Here is a 5,436-nt window from a genome sequence, read left to right as displayed (position 1 = left end):
AGTGATCTCAGAGTCCTGGAATCAAGCCCTGTGTTGGGCTCCACACTTCGTGCAGAGTCTGCTTAACACTCCCTCTCTTTCCCTCTGCCCCTCCCCCCTGCGCGCACACACACACACACACACACACACACACACACTCTCTCTCTCTCTCTCTCTCTCTCTCTCTCTCTCAAATAAATTAAAAAAAAAAAATCCTCATCTTTGGTGCCAGGCTGCCTGGGTTTGCATCTGGCTCACCACTTTATAATGCTGCTACCATGAAAAAGACATTTTATCTTTCTGGGTCTCATGATAATACAATTATTGTGAAGATTAAATGAATTACTGATTATGAAGTATTTAGGTAGTGCCTAGCACATAGGAAGCATTCAAAACAATGTTAATTGTTATTATCAGTATTCAGATAAAGGAAATGAGCAGCAGAAACATTTGTTAAGAAGTCACTAGAAAATGCAGGTACAAATTGTTAAATGAAAGACTCAAAGGTATTTGATGGCTTTAAAAAGAAAGTGTAAAAGTAAAGACTGAGGTCTTTTCTTTTTTAACTTGATTAATAAGAAAAATGTTCCACCTTGGGAAAAAAAAAGGAATTCTAAATGAAGAATCTTGTGATCGGGGAAGATGAGTTCATCACATGTGAGAATTTGAGATAAAATATAAAAATGTGCTGTCAGCGGTTAGATAATAGGACAAGAAGTGGATTGCAATTGAAATACAACACATTTACTGACCAGTGAATGATGTGCAGCATTTTATATTCAGTGCTTTTGAAAAAAACAGATATGCAAGTCAAAATCTGTCTTTAATCAAACAATATGCAGTTTATTTAACACAGAAAATTAGACAAGGAAAATTAAACAAGGATGACCGTTCCACAAGGTAAGCACTAAAGAAATGGTGGCAACAGTGCTCTGGGTGTTCACAGAAGAGAAGGATAATGTTGGAGATGGAGGAGCATTGGAAACTTTGAAAAAGGTTACCTACAGGATGTGCAGTGATGTAGTACAGAGTTGGAGGGGAGAAAGTAAGCTTGAGAAAACACATACTGTAGAATGTATAGGGCATATTGGGGATCCAGGCTCAAGTTAGTTTGGCTGAAATGTGGAGTTTCTTTGGGTATACACTTTGTTAATGCAGGAAAAATGGTTAGGAACATATTATAGAAGGTCTTGATGTCAGGATGATGACTTTGTTTTAATGCATTAGGTGAAGAGTTGGCACTGAGCATATTGGCAGTGCAGTGATACAAGGAATCTCTGCTTTTGAAAGAATGCCATTTTCAAATAGGACTGACTAGATGGGGAAGGCAGATAATTACGTGAGATACAATCTGCATGATTTAGCACAGACTATGTGAAGGTGGTGAGCTTGAAGGAGATGAGATGTGCATTTAAAGAAAGCAGCACAGTTGGGCTAAGCAGCTGGTGCCCAGGAAAACATCTGCAACTCAGAAAAGAGACTGAGCTTTAAATTGCAAATTTAATAATCACCTAGAAATCATTGTTGAAACCATAAGGTGAATGGGATTGTTATAGGAGCAAATTCAGAAGAAAAAGGGATTCAGTGTTAGAGCCTTGGGTGATGCATAGACAGAAAGAATGGGAGGAAGAAGAAACCTTAGTGAAAAGGACAGAAAAAAAGTGTTCAATGTAAAGGAGAAGCCAAGATAGATCACGGTCATGGATAACAAAGACACAAGAGTGCCAGGCAGCGGAGAGCCAAAATTATAATTGGGGATGAATTCCTGGGCTGCCTCCAGTTTTTTCCTTCAAAGAACAGAGTGTCCCTGGGAAACCGCACTGAGCTCCATCCAACGAGGGGGAAGGCCCTACACTGGGGGACAGAATAGGAACAACCAGAAAGAAATCAGAAGTCCAAAATATTCCCAATTACAACTAAAAATGCAATTGGATTCTTGGAAATTCATCTACATGATATATACCTATATAAATTATTTGGATTTTAAAAGTTGTTTACTTTTAATGGAAATGCCAGGTTCTATGTAGACATATCTTGATAACGTAACTCCATTACACTAAGGAACCATTCTGTAGTTCCAGATTTATCAGCCTTGGCACTAGTGACATTTTGGGCTAGATCTTTTGTTGTTTAGGACTGTTCTGTGATTACAGGACGTTCAGTAGTATCCCTATCTTCTGCCCACTAGATGCCAGTAGCATCCCTCAGCAGTTGTGACAACACAAAATTTCTTCAGTTACCAAATATCCTTTGAAGGGCAAAATTGCCTCCTTCCCTCCTGCATTGGAAACCACTGCTATAGTTTAATAGTAGCCGGAATAGGGTTTTTTTTTTTTCTTTCTTATTTTCCTTCCACAAGGGGAAAGAAAGCATAAGTAGCCAGAATAGGGTTGTTTTTTTTTTTTTTTCTTATTTTCCTTCCACAAGGGGAAGAAAGCATACCTAGGCAATGAAGTTCTTGGAGAATAAAATCATAGTTACAAGATTTGTGACATAAAGATGTCATATACAGAAACATAAACATATACATAAACATATACATATATTGGCAGAAAGAAAAAGTTATGGTTCTAAGTATCTAACGAGTGGAAGAGGCTGAAGTTATAAAACCACAAAATAAATTAACCATTATATCTAAACAGATATGCCAGAGGGTACTATTTCCATTTAGTGGCAAATACAATTAAGCAGACATTCAGTTTGAAGCAAATAAAATCCTCCATATATCTGGTGGCATCTTTACCCTGATATGAATTGCAGTGAGAAGCAATTTGTATAAATCACTATTATTCCACAGAGAGAGATATAGACCAAGCAAATCTAATGTGACAGATGTTATAAACGTCGTCATTATGGTTTTTCATTTCAATTCAAACAGTTCATAGACTTCCTCCACTGATTGTATTAAATAGGGGATTGGATCTTATCTCGTCAAAGAAGACAACAGCCTTGTCACATAGTAAATTAGTTCACTCAGGTTGAGCCATTTACCTTCCTGAAGATAAAATGGGCTCCATCATATGGTATTCAAAACAAATACCTTGGATCAAAATAGTCTGAGAATCTATCTGAAATCACAGATCAAGACAAAACAAAGAAAAAGATCTAGTCCGTATGTAAGCAATTTTAGATAAGTCTATGCAAAATAATGATTTTATATTTTTTCATATCAATAAATTTCAAAATGTACAATACAAGGCCATATCAGTGGTTTATAAAGGTCTCAATTCCCATATGCAGACACTGTAAGAGCGGTCTTGTGGCAGAAGTTGGTAATTTCTTTTCATTCCCTCAAATGCAGGGGATGATGTAGGGCAGAATTTATCTGTTTGCATATGTAGGTCTGTAAAGCTATTTCATGAGAAATATTATTTCCCCCTAAGATCTTTCTTAAAACAATAATATACTGCTATCTATTAGGGGTGACTTGACTATGTAATTTTAGCCCCGAAATGCAGACTTTATTTTAAGATCCTTCTCAGAATAATAAGTTTGATACTTAAAATATTTATTTACATATTTCTGTATATAACATTTATGAATGTGATTTATTATATATATATAAAATCAAAATATAGCAACATTAAGGATTACTCTTTTGAATGAGCAGCTACCTATGAAACCAGCATATCCTAGGGTTTATTAGATGTTATGGGCTGAGTTGTGTCCCCCTAACAATTCATATATTGAAGCCCTTACCCCCACTGTGACTGTATTTGGAGATAGGGCCTATAAGAAGGTAACTAAGGTTAAATGAGGTCTTAAGATTGAGGGCCTGATCCAATGTGACTGTTGTCTTTAGAAGAGGGAGAGACACTAGGGAGGCACATGCTCAGAGAAGAGGCCATCTGAAAGCCAAGGAGAGAGGCCTCAGGAGAAACCTAATCTGCTGAACCCTTAATCTTGGACTCAGCCTCTAGAACTGTGAGAAAATAAATTTCTGTTGCTTAAGGCACTCAGTTTGTGATTGTCATATTCTCTTATGGCAGCCCTAGCAGATGAACACACTAGAGATGGTAATGTTGGCCTAAATGTCCCAAACCCTCTATGCTCACTGCTACCACCTCTTAGATGTGTAAGAACATAAAGAATTTGAAAGATTCTGCCTCTGCAAATATCCCCCAAATGCCTTATGAATTCATATGCTTCTATGCAAAATGAGAATTGAGTAAAATTCTGTCCTTTCTCAGTGGAATAGTAAGGAATGTAGCCTTGTCAAGACAGGAATCTAAACCACTGGTTTTAAGGTTAGTTGTCCAAGAAAGTTCTGGCTAATGTCATCTCAGTACCCTACAATGATGGTAGTTGAAAATCTGACACAGCTGCTACCGTCTTAAAGGACTAGCTTGGAAAATGCATTGCATCATATTCTAGATGTCACAACCAGATGCCACATGTGTGGCCATTGTTGAATACAGATCTAAAAGCAGCAAGGGCAAAACACCTAGCCACATGGAGCTTATAATCTAATGAGAGAAGTAGCATTCGGTAAATTATCTTGTGTTTAAATAAGAGCATTTTCATATAACTGGAGTATCTAATGTAATCTTGGAGGCTGAAAAGGGTTCTCTGAAGAAAGCTGCGGCCAGAGTAATGACTAAGTCAACCACTTGGATAGTTAACCAATGAATCACATCAGTGAAGACATAAGGAAGCACAGAGCTGGGGGAACCCAGGCAATAGAATGTCTATATGCTAGACCGCATTACATATGCACAAGGGGCTGGACAGGCAGTGGGAGAAAAGGCTGGTGAGAATACATGCTAGAGTAGGACAGGAGTGGAGCCCATGCAACGTGATCCTTGCAAACAACTTTTTGCACCTGGCAAAAACATGAAATCTACTTTGTGATGCTTCCAGGTGATTAATTCTGCTATGCCAAATAATTTTGAAACAAATTACCTTGAGGTGATAGTTTAATGTGTACATTGTCAGTAATTGAGCGGTCACATGAGATTAATTCAATTGAGTATGTGAGAGTATTTCTTTGGAGCAGGTGCAGAAATTGCCTGTGTTTGAGCTGTTGCTTGAAATGTATGCTGTTGGATATTTGGAACGGAGCTAGAGAGTATGTGCAAAATATGCAAAATTCTTTGACTCCTGATAATTGTCTTCACTTGCCCACAAAGGAATGGGTTGTTTCCTAGTTGGTTATAGCCTCAGATGTCAGCTGCCTGAAGAATTACAGCTTCTGAGACTAATTCTTTGCCAAACTAGAGTTGCCCAGAGTTTGGGAGTTGAGACTTCTAAGACCAGAACACCACCCACTTGCCATATGCTGTGCTCCCAGCAGAAAGGCAAAAGCATGTGATTCTCTCTGCTGTTTTAAACACCCTACTTAGTCTTAGATATAAGAACTGTATCGTCAATGGTAGATCAACAAAACTAGTAAGTATATCCTCAGTACATGGTATTACTAAAGATTCCTGCTTACTTCTGAAATAATTTCCAAGTCAG

The sequence above is a fragment of the Neomonachus schauinslandi genome, chromosome 3 (assembly GCF_002201575.2).
Source record: "Neomonachus schauinslandi chromosome 3, ASM220157v2, whole genome shotgun sequence".
Lineage (NCBI taxonomy): Eukaryota > Metazoa > Chordata > Mammalia > Carnivora > Phocidae > Neomonachus > Neomonachus schauinslandi.
Note: the sequence above shows the minus strand (reverse complement) of the source record.